At 40.3% G+C, this 12,290-nt stretch overlaps 1 non-coding gene and 1 pseudogene across 1 annotated transcript; one reads left to right on the forward strand and one right to left on the reverse strand.

Annotated features, from left to right (window-relative positions):
• On the reverse strand, positions 1 to 6,419 carry LOC148297833 (uncharacterized; annotated as a pseudogene).
• LOC148297834 (small nucleolar RNA R71) lies at positions 5,147 to 5,253 on the forward strand. Its single transcript, XR_015833301.1, has one exon. It is a non-coding gene; the product is annotated as a small nucleolar RNA R71 (small nucleolar RNA).
• Positions 6,420 to 12,290: the final 5,871 nt, after the last annotated feature.

The following is a 12,290-nucleotide window of genomic DNA, read 5'->3' on the forward strand; positions in this document are numbered from 1 at the left end:
GCTCAAATGAGCTCACTAGGGTAGTCTCCGCAATTCTTCTAAAGATATCTGAGTATAGCACCTTGTGAACCGAAATTCCAATTGCATGACAGTGTGTATGGTAGAAATTCTGATGCAAACACTTTCATGGCAACACACTAGCAAAGAATTAGTGACAATGACATTGCATATACATCTTCATTAGTAAGCAAAAAGAAATCTTTCACTAAGACTCAGAAATTCAACAACAGACTCAAAAATTCAACAAGTTTCATCCCACACCCCAAACCTGAATGAAACATTGTCCTCAATGTTTAAAGGAAAGGAAACAAAATGCAAAAACCAAACTAAACATAAAACGCAGGAAAGGAATCAACTCTAAACTAAAACTAAAACAAAACAACAAAACCTGGTTGGGTTGCCAATAGTTAGGGTGTGGTGAACTCAAGAGAGTCCACAGCTCGTGTTTCCACTACATCATCCAAGTATTGTTTCAGACGCTGCCCATTCACCTTGAAAGTTGTCATGTCCCTTAGGTTCTCAATCTCAACAGCTCCATGAGGGAAAACTTGAAGCACCTTGAATGGCCCCAGCCATCTAGATTTCAATTTACCTGGAAAGAGACACAAACGTGAGTCATACAACAAAACTTTCATACATGGCTTGAATTCTTTCCTGAGGATGGCCTTGTCATGATAGCGTTTGGTCCTCTCTTTGTAAATTTTTGCATTCTCATAAGCTTCGTTCCTTAGCTCCTCCAATTCATTGAGCTGCAATTTTCTGACATTCCCAGCTTCTTTGAGATCAAAATTGAACTTTTTAATTGCCCAATATGCTCAGTGCTCAAGCTCCATTGGTAGATGACAAGCCTTCCCAAACACAAGTCTATAAGGGCTCATCCCGATAGGAGTCTTATAAGCTGTCCTATATGCCTAAAGTGCATCATTGAGTCGCAATGCCCAATCTTTTCGAATAGGATTGATAGTTTTCTCCAAAATATTCTTGATCTCTCTATTGCTGATCTCGACTTGTCCGGAAGTTTGAGGATGATATGGAGTTGACACTCTATGTGTGATATTGTACTTCTTCATTAAGGCCTCAAATGGTTTGTTACAGAAGTGGCTGCCACCATCACTAATGACAGCCCTAGGAGTTCCAAACCTAGTGAAAATCACATCTCTCAGGAATTTCAGAACAACTCTATGATCATTAGTCCTTGTAGCCAATGCCTCCACCCATTTGGATACATAATCTACAGCAACAAGAATGTAAGTATAACCCAAAGAGGAAGGAAAAGGTCCCATGAAATCTATACCTCATATGTCAAATAGCTCCACCACCAAAATGTTGTTCAGTGGCATCATATTCCTCCGGCTTATGTTTCCCATTCTTTGACACCTATCACATTTAGAACAGAAATAAAATGCATCTTTAAAAAGAGAGGGCCAAAAGAAACCAGATTGAAGAACCTTAGCTGCTGTTTTCTTGGCACCAAAATGACCTCCACATGCAAATTCATGACTAAACTTGAGTATGCTTTGCTGCTCATTCTCTGGGATACACCTCCTTATGATTTGGTCGGGGCCATGTTTGAACAGATATGGATCATCCCAGAAGTAATGTTTGGCTGTGGCAAGGAACTGCTTTCTTTCCTGAAAAGTTAGATCATCTCTCAAAACACCACTAGCAAGATAATTAACAAGATCAGCATACCATGGTTCTTGATCATGAATGGCCAATACCTGTTCATCAGGAAAAGATTCATTGAGGGGTAGGACATCCTCAAACTTGTGGTTCCCATCGATGAGACGAGAGAGATGATCAGCAACAACATTCTCACACCCTTTCTTATCTCGAATTTCTAAATCAAACTCTTGCAACAGCAATACCCATCGAAGCAAGCGTGGCTTAGCATCCTTCTTGGTTAACAAGTACCTAAGTGCTGCATGATCAGAATATACAATCACTTTAGAACCAACAAGATATGAACGAAACTTCTCTAAAGCAAAAATTACAGCAAGCAACTCCTTTTCAGTTGTTGAGTAATTGAGCTGAGCATCATTTAATGTTCGGCGAGCATCATTTAATGTTCGGCTCGCATAATAGATGACATGAGGGAGCTTATTCACTCTTTGACCTAGAACTGCACCAAGAGCATAGTCAGAAGCATCACACATTAATTCAAAAGGTAATGACCAATCTGGTGCCTTGATAATTGGAGTTGATGTTAGTTCAAGTTTCAGAGTGTTAAATGCATTCAAACAATCTTTATCAAAGTTGAAAACAGAATCTTTAGCCAAAAGATTGCATAGAGGACGAGTGATTTTGGAGAAATCTTTAATAAAACGACGATAAAAACCTGCATGTCCTAGAAAACTCCTCACACCCTTCACTGAAGTAGGGGATGGCAAATTAGAAATCAAATCAATCTTTGCTTTGTCTACCTCAATACCTTTGCTGGAAATAGCATGGCCTAACACAATACCTTGCTTCACCATGAAGTGACACTTCTCCCAATTCAGAATTAGATTAGTTTCCTGGCATCTTTGAAGCACTCATGACAAGTGGTTAAGACAATCATCGAAAGAGGATCCAAAAACTGAAAATTCATCCATAAATACCTCAATGAACCTCTCTATCATGTCTGAAAAGATAGCCATCATGCATCGTTGGAAGGTAGCTGGGGCATTGCATAAACCAAATGGCATTCGTCTATATGCAAAGGTTCCAAAAGGGCATGTGAATGTTGTCTTCTCTTGATCCTCCGGGGCTATTGCAATTTGATTGTAACATGAAAAACCATCAAGGAAACAATAATGTGAGTGACCAGCTAGCCTTTCAAGCATTTGATCAATAAAAGGCAAAGGAAAGTGATCCTTTCTAGTGGCAGTGTTTAGCTTCCGATAATCAATGCAAACTCTCCATCCCGTGATGGGTCTTGTTGGCACCAGCTCATTGTCCTCATTCTTGACCACTGTGATGCTTGACTTCTTTGGGACAACTTGGATAGGACTCACCCATTTGCTATCTGAGATAGGATAGATGATTCCTACATCAAGTAATTTGAGTATTTCAGTTCTTACAACATCCTTCATATGTGGGTTGAGTCTCCTTTAGGGCTCACGAGTTGGCTTGGCATCCTCCATCAAAATTCGATGCATGCACATTGTAGGGCTTATTCCCTTGATATTTGCAATGGTCCATCCGATGTCATTCTTGTGCTCTCTCAAAACTGTAATCAACTTATCCTCCTCTAATGGTGAAAGGTCAGAAGCTATAATGATGGGAAGGGTTTCTGTCTCACCAAGATAAACATATTTAAGGTGTTGTGGAAGAGGTTTTAGCTCAAGTTTAGGTGGCTTGACAATGGAGGGAACTAGTTTAGTGGTGGCAGGTATAAGAGGTTCAACAATGGGTGAAATGGAAGAATCAAATGGTTTCGAAACCTCAAGGGCAGCTGCCACTTCAATGAACTCAGATTCATCATCAAGGTCACCTAAAGGTTGTGTCAAAACAATTTCTAAAGCATCATCAGATTGTGCCTGCACAAACTTAGACAAAACCAGGGAATCCAAACAATCAATTGAAAAACAATCAAGTGAATTAGAAGGATGAGTTAAGGATTCAAACACTTTGAATTCTATGGTTTGGCCAAGGACTGTCATTTTCAGAATGCCATTTTTCACATCAATAAGAGTGTTTGCTGTGTCTATGAATGGTCTTCCAAGCAAGATAGGCAACTCACGATCATGAATGGGTGCATCTTCCATGTCTAACACTACAAAATCAGCAGGCAATATTAGCTTATCAACTTGAACCAAAATATCTTCAACTATACCTCTAGGATATTTCACTGAGCGATCAGCAAGTTGTAAGCTGAGTGGTGGATTTTAACTTTCCCAAACCTAGTTGCAGGTACACTGAATAAGGCATTAGATTGATACTTGCACCTAAATCCAACATGACTTTCTCAGCTCGTTTATCTCCAATGGTTATGCTGATGGTAAAACTGCCTGGATCCTTGAGCTTAGGAGGAAGTTTTCTTTGAAGGACATCACTCACATTTTCAGACACCAACACCTTCTCATGAGGACTATACCTTCTCTTGTGTGAGTTCAACTCCTTAAAAAATTTAGCATAAGTTGGCATGTTCCTGATCACATCAAGCAAAGGCAAGTTAACATTGACTTTACTAAGTATATCATAGATTTCATTAAAAGACTTATCCTGTTTGCTTTTAGCAAGACGTCCAAGAAAAGGAATTGGTGGCACATAAGGGTTCTCGGCCTTGTGCAATATAGGTGAAATTGTTGACTTGCCAATGGGAATTTCTTCTTTTGGTGTCGTCTCTTCCTTGCGTTCATCACCTGCATTCACAACATCATGATTAGTAACTTCATTGCCAACTTTATTATCAATAACCTTACCACTTCTGAGAACTGAGATTGCTTTGGCTTGCTCATGATGCTTGGGATTCACATTTGGCTGGCTAGGGAATTTTCCAAGTTCTCTTTGGTTCAAAGTATCTGCAATTTGTCCCAATTGAATCTCCATCTTGGTAAGGGCAGCAGAATGTTGTTGAAGAGCACCATTAGTAGTTTGCTGGAATTGCAAAGTATTTTGGGCCAACATCTTGACTGTGTCCTCCAATGAACTTGGTTTAGGCTGGAATGGTGAACTTGCTTGATTTTGATTTTGATTGTTGCTCCAAGAGAAATTTGGGTGATTCCTCCAACCAGGATTATAAGTGTTTGAGAAGGGATCATTTCTTGGCCTTTGGTTGTAAGAATTCATCATGTGGGCTTGTTCTTGGACAAACTCAGGATAAGCATTACTAGCTGAACACATGTGAGTTGAGTGTCCTTGAGAATTGCAAATAGCACAAACTTCAACTTGAGAAGCTTTAGGTACCATATTGAGCACAGCATCAAGCTTCCTTTGTAAACCAGCCACCTGTGAAGCAAGCTCATTGTTAGGACTAATCTCATAGATACTAGCTTTACCTCTTGTATCTTTGTGTTGAGCATTGGATCCCAACATCTCAAATATGTCATATGACTCTTGAGCATTCTTTTTCTTTAAAGCTCCACCTGCAGCATTATTGACAGTAGATTGACAAGTTTCGGTTAGTCCATCATAAAAAATTTGCATTTGTAAGTATAGAGGTAACCCATGATGTGGACATTGCATTAGAGTTCCTTTGAAACGCTCCCAGCATTCGTTGACTGGTTCGCCGTCATGTTGTGAGAAGTTGAAAATCTTGGACCTCAAGGTGGCTGTCTTTTGGGCGGAGAAAAACTTCTCTAAGAACTTCTTAGCAACAGCATCCCAAGTGGTTAGTGATCCAGGGGTTAACGACATCAACCAAGTCTTTGCTATATCTTTCAAAGTGTAAGGGAAAACCCTCATCCTCAGATTTGCTTCAGACACATCCTTCAAAGGCAAAGTACAAACAACAGTATAAAATTCTTTAATGTGAGCCAAAGGATCTTCGTTAGGTAAACCATAAAAAGAAGGAAGCATTTGAAAGTGAGAAGATTTAAGCTCATAGTTTCTAGCTTCTCTGGACAGCAAGATGCATGAAGGTGAATTTGGTATGATTGGTTGAGCAAGATCCTCCAAAGCAAGTTGGTCATTAGCTGCCATCTTTTCTTCTTCTTCTTCTTCTTGATCTGAGTTAAAGATGTTGAACAGAGAGTACTCTTCTGAGCTTGCTGAATTTGAGGTTTCTGCTTCTAAGGGATTGAGAATAGATTCAATGGCTGCCTCCCTTGCTTTAACAAGCCTTTGTTCAAATTCAGCCAGTGATGGTTGTTGTGTACCACGGATTGGTTGGATCCTAATGGTTCCGGATTGAGAGTGTTTCTTGACCGTTGATACAACTTGTTCAAGCAATGGTTTGCTCGACATGCAAATACCTGAAAACAAAGAAAAACTAAAGAAAGTAAGCAATAGTAACAAGACTCTTAGGCTTGGTTTGGGGTTGCTGCGCTTAAAAAATAAGCAGCTTTGAAAAGAAGTTTTGGAGGTTTAAGTGTTTGGTAAAACCAATCCAAGCTGCTTATTTTATAATCTGCTGCCATTCAAAGCCAAAAAGTAGAAGCAGCTCAGACCCTGCTTCTGAAAACTGCTGTGCGGAGAAGCATGCGGAGGGTTTAATGAAACTTTCAAATTGCCCATATTGCCCTTATTTGTTTCAAACAATTACATGCTATATCCTCATCATCCCGAGTTCGAGCCTCCCAAGTGTCGTTTCTCTTGGATTTTCTGGATTGCTCGATTCATCCTCTCTCTGCAACCTGCTCCCTTTCCTCAATCCGTCAAAGCTACCATCTCAACCCAAAACCCCACCAACCCACCTCCCTATTTTACAGACCCAGAACTTCTTCCCCTCCAACCCAAAAAACCCCAACCTTAGCTCCGCACTTTATCATCTCCATAGCCACAAAAAATCCAACATCCAGATTACCCACCAGTTATCTCCTCTAGCAAAAGAAAACCAAACCCCCAACTTCCTTGTCTTCCCCACCAAAACAAAACCCAATATTACAATCCCACTATTCACATTCATAGAGCAAAGAGAGAGAGGTGGGGATGTAGCATCCACGTCCCAAGCGACATCGCCAAACCCAAATACCAACTCAAGGTTGCCGACATCCCAAGCCCCCAGATCTTGATGAAATTTAAGAGATGGATGGATGGAGAGAAAGAGAGAAAGGTGTGAGATGGAAAAGCTTACACTTTTGACTAAAAAAAAACAGACTTGCAGAGAAGGGAGAAGAATGGTCTCCGTCAAAAAAGAGAAAGAAAGGAGAAGAATGGTTGAGAGAAAAGGGAGAGAGAAAAAATAAAGAAAAAAGATGTATTGAAATTTTTTCTCTTTTGAAAAAGAAACATAAATAAATAATTTTTTTTATCGTACCCTTTTGGTCATTATACACAATCACATCACTTTTACAAAAAAGTTGACCAAACACCACAACACTGCTTTTTATATTCACAGCACTTTTATAAATATATATTACCAAACACTTAGCTGCTTCACTTCACAGCTGTTTATTCTCACAGCACAGCAGAAGCAGTTTTTTTAAAAAAGCACAGCAATACCAAACTAAGCCTTAATCAAGTCCCCGGCAGCGGCGCCATTTTTTTTGTTGGACAGATTTAACTCTATCTATTTCGCGCAAGTGCACGAACCAATTATAGTATAGGAATGCAAGCACGAGGTCATTCCACAGAGACTTGGATGAAAGACACTTAATACTACTACTTAGACTCACAAGTAATCCTAAGACTAAACAGAATTTAAATGAGGTTGTGTTGAGTTTGTTTGGAGTAACAACTACAAAAAGGGAAAGCAAATAGCAAGTGATTGAAAACTACTAGAAGGGAATGCAAAATAGCAAGTGACCAGCAAGTAGATGTTTAGAAAATTTAGAGACAAAGGAGACAAGCACTAGGGTTTCAACTTCACCATGACAATCCAATTTCAAGCTATAACTTAACAACACCTAAGTTGATTACAATTTCTGGAGTTCGTTCTTTCTTATGTATGATTATCCATATGGTGTTTGGTTTTAATCAAGTACTCAGAAAACACAACTTAGCTATGGTGTTTAGTCTAAGCTATGAATCTGAATCCATTAAGCTTAAGAAGAACACAAAGGAACCAAGTAAACATTTAAACATGGTGTTTGTCCTAAATGCATTACCCATTCATTCACTAATCGGTTCAAGAGTCATATGGTGTTTATGTAAACTTGAACTAGATAACCAATATGCATGTGTTCATAGTGGCCAGTTATTTAAACATGCATAAAGATTCAACTAAGAACAAGTGAATGAGACCAGGAAATTAGAAGTAATCAACAAGGCTAACATTAACTTGAAAACATGAAATTGTCTTGTCAGGTTACATTGAAACCCTAGCTATGGTAATTAGTTACACTCCATTAATGGAAAATGCATTTGAATCATAATAAACATGGAGAGAGTAAGAAAAACCCGTGAAGAACGAATTATGTTGTTGTAGAGCTTCTCACAGCTTCCACCATATATGTTGCAGCAAGAGATGAAGAGTGGTGTAGATGGTGTGGATTGTATGGATTGTGTTTGGGATTGTGGGAGTGTTTGAGAATGGCTGGAGTGAATTGTGAGGTTGTGAATCCCATGATTTTTTTGTGTCTTGAATGTGGAATGGAAGTGGTATTTATAGGGAGAGGTGAGTGACAAATCTGAATTCAATATGGCTAATGCATACAATACTTGTATTTAGAAAATCAGAATTGGTTGCTGCACTTCACCAATAAATCCCACCAGTAGCCCTAGCTCATCTTCATGTCAGCATGACCAAACTTCCAACCAGAAACAATAGCTCATGCCTAGCTCACCATGACCAAGCTTCTAACCAGCTCATCCTCATGTCAGCATGATGAACAACTTCTTGGGCTTACGAATTGGGCTAGGCTGAATCAAATGATGACTTTAAGATGTCCATTTTGATGTTCAGAATGTCTCTGATCCAACCACACAAGTATTGGCCCAATCCAAGTTCGAATGAAGAAGATAAGTCCGAAATGAAATTCTATCTCAGTCTCCAGTTTTTGCACCATTTTGCTTCAAATGCCTCAAGTGGTACCTAGAGCTTAATGAACTGAATAACAAACACAAAATGGATTAAAAGCACAAGTTTTACTTAAAAACATAACCAAACAATAGGGTAGAGTGCTACAAAATGATACAGAATTATGCATTGATCATGCTTGCTCTCTGGGTTTGGTTTGCTTGCCTTCGATTGAGTTGTTTTCAATGGGTAGAAGACACTCCTTTTTATAGCCAATGGAAGCTCCTCCTTCCCAAGAAACCCTAATAGCTTTTCTCCAATTTTCCCAAGTCTCCCCTTCCCTTTTTCTTCTCTCCTTTCGATTCATCCTCTTTTATGCAATTTTCCTCAGTCCAAACACATCAAGACAAGGTTTTTGGGAGCTCTAAAGCCTTCCCGCAGCTGTTCCAGTGTTGAACTCCTATTTTTGAACACCTTCGCACCTTCTTTCCTTCCCTCTTCAATGGTAGGAGCTGGTAGGAGAAAGAAATTGGTAAGGGCGTTGGTTGGAAGAGTGCCCCTCCTTCTAGCAACCTGTTCGCGCCATTATCCTCTGGATCTTTGCATGTTTTTCTTTGAAGTTTGCTATGCCTATGTGTTGGAGCCTCTCAGCAGCTCACCGACATACACTTTGGCTTTCATCATGGTTCACGTTTCCAGCTAAGTGCTGGAGACTAGATATTTTCTTGGCTGCTTGGGTTTTTGCTAAAGTGATAGGTGTAGGGGCCTTTTTCTTCCGGCAGCAGGTGGGCTGGGCTGATGAAATTGTCCCCTTTGTCTGAGTTCGAAAATTAAGCCCCAAAATGCTTCGAAAGGGCAGCAAGGCCTTAAGAAGTATTTTGGTTACCTTCACCAACCAAAACAGCAGCAACTTACAGATAACTTCTTCAGGCTTGCAGAGAAACTTTTGGGCTTGGCATGAGAGGCATGTAGCATGGGAGCAAAATTATCATGGGTTTAGCACTTTATGAGAGAGAGAGAGTTATGGGTTTCGATGAAGGTCAGGGGTTCTAATGGAAGGGAAAAGAGGTTCTAAGGAGGATTGGGGGAGAGTTTTGGGTGATTTTTGTAGCTTCCGGCAGCTTGACAGTGACTCTATCCAAGCTTCTATCAATCTGCCAAAACAGGGGAAGCAAAGGAAGATGGGCAAGGATGGCACGAAAATTGCTAAGCTTGCAAGTGAGAGAGAAAGCTTGCTCTCTGAAGGCTGTGGGTTGTGTTGTGTTGGGTAGAAGAGGCCCTATTTATAGTTGCTGAGGTTTGTTCTTCTCCAAGAAACCCTAATGGTTTCTTCCCAACCTAGCTAAGCTTTCTTCTTCCTTTCTTCTCTTCCTTCTTGACCTACCCCATGGTGGCAAAGTCAGCTCTACCTAATCCTACAAAATCAGAGATTTTGGGTGCTCCAGGCTTCTTCCAGCGGCTACCTCAGAGGGGAACTTCCCTTTTTCACCCATCTTCTTTCTCATCTTTCTTCCTCTTTCCATGGCCAAATCTGATGAAGGAAAGAAAGTGGGTGCGCCTGTTGGTTTAAGGGAAGGCATCCTCCCTTGCGTGCCAAAATCCCTTGGTTTCTTGAATTCTTGCACTTGGAACTTGTTCCTTAGCCCCCCAGCAGCCACTCACGTGTAGATTTCCAAAGTTCCTTCGTGGTTTTGTCTCCAAGCTGAGTGCCAAGGCTTATGCTGGTTTTTGTTCTAATTATGTTGGCTTTTAAGACAACCACATGATCTATCCAATGGATGAGATGGCTTTGTCAAATGTTGGGCTTTTGGTTAGTTTGTTCTAATTGGATCAATGGGCTATTTTGGCTAGTTTATTCTAATTGGGTCAATGGGCTATTTTGGTTAGCTTATTCTAATTGGATTAATGGGCTATTTTGGCTAGTTTATTCTAATTGGGTCAATGGGCTATTTTGGTTAGCTTATTCTAATTGGATTAATGGGCCATTTTGGTTGAAGCAATGGTCCATCTCCTCTCTTGTGCTTACCCACGTTTGGGCCTAAGAAAATGGGCTTGAGTCCCGATGCCCCCAAGCGACCCGAGACTTCCATTTCTTGACCCATCAATGGGCCCCATGACAACTTGTTACCATCCATACCACAACCCACTCACGCAAGCCCCGGGCATTCGAGTGGCTTGGGCCCACTTAAGCTTGTTGTGGGATAATAATTTCTCGCTTGGCATGGCATGTCGCTTGGCGTGCTTTTTAAGTATGACGCTTGATAGGATGATTGATTGGCACAAATTTGCAGTGCTAAATGCATCCTTATAATTTTAATCTCAGCTTCTATCATGATAGATTTCTATTTTGGCGCGGCATGTAGGATATGGCTCGTGCATGGCAGACTTTTGTGCACTTCAAATTGAATAATATGTCGTCTTGGGCCGGGAATTTACTCGGGCCCAACCATGGATTTTTTGGGCCTCAACAATAGGTTAGCCCATTAAGAGAATGGGCTAATTTCCTAGGGTATTTGGCTCCCTTTTCTCTCTTTTTTATTCTTACCCGCATATTTGGGCTCAAGAAATGGGCTTAAGTTTTGGGGCTCCCAAGGGGCCCAAAACTTCCATTTCTCGGCTCATCAATGGGCCTCATGAAAGCTTGTTACCATCCATACCACAACCCACTCAGCAAGCCCCGAGCATTTGAGTGGCTTGGGCCCACTTAAGCTTGTAGCGTGGTTGGGTGTGAAATAATAATTTCCCACTTAGCATGGCGTGTCGCTTGGCATGCTTGAATTTTGTCGCCTTTAAAAGGGATATGATGCTTGACTGGATAATTAGCTTGGGCTCGTAGAGCCAGTGTATTTTATAGGCTATAGCATGGCAAATTGCATATTTATTTGGCATGGCACGTGATCGTGGCTCGTGCAAGCGTGCATGACGAATTTCGCGTGCTCTAAACCGGGTCTTTTCTTAATAAGGTGTCGCACTGGGCCGGAAATTTATTTGGACCCAATCCTGAATTTTTTGGGCCTCAACACTATGCAACTCCTATAAATAAGGATTTCTAAGCATGACTCGGTTGATGAGGGGACAAATAATTCTTGGGTCTTTGCTTCTTTTTTTTTCTTCTTTCTATTAAACAATCAATTAATTAATGTTTATCTGTATGACGTGACGATTGAATGAGAAGACAAATAAAGAAGGTTGACTTCTAGGCAAATGGATAAATATGTGATTAATAAGTGAGTGAGATAATATTGAAGAAGATCTTAATTTGATTGGCCCATCATATATATCATTACTCATTCGTAGAACGAAACTTCGTGTACCACATGTGCTGTCACTTTCATTAATTGGAGTTGTTTTATGGTGAGTATATAAGGAGATTTCTAATCGTATATCATGGTGAGAACTCCTTTAATTAACGGTAAAAAATCTTCCATGTAAGTAAAAACCCTTTTGTCAATATTGATGATCTATTCGATGATGCAATATATGAATGTAACAAAGAGAAAAGTTTCTCTAAAATTAGAAATGCAATTAGTAATAGGGAGTTATTCACTACACGAAGTACAAACAATGGTAATATCTATACTTGGAGTGGCCATGGTTGTGCTTCGAGTGATGGTGTTCGTGTTTGGAGTAGTAGTGCATTAGATGCGTGTGCTTGGAGTTTGTACGCGTGATTGGAATGACATTGTTGTGCCAAGAGCGATAGTGTACTAGTTCAACGACTCAAGTTACCATCCAGGTAATCAATGTA

Source organism: Prunus avium, chromosome 1 (assembly GCF_965620075.1).
Source record: "Prunus avium chromosome 1, drPruAviu1.hap1.1, whole genome shotgun sequence".
NCBI classification, from domain to species: domain Eukaryota; kingdom Viridiplantae; phylum Streptophyta; class Magnoliopsida; order Rosales; family Rosaceae; genus Prunus; species Prunus avium.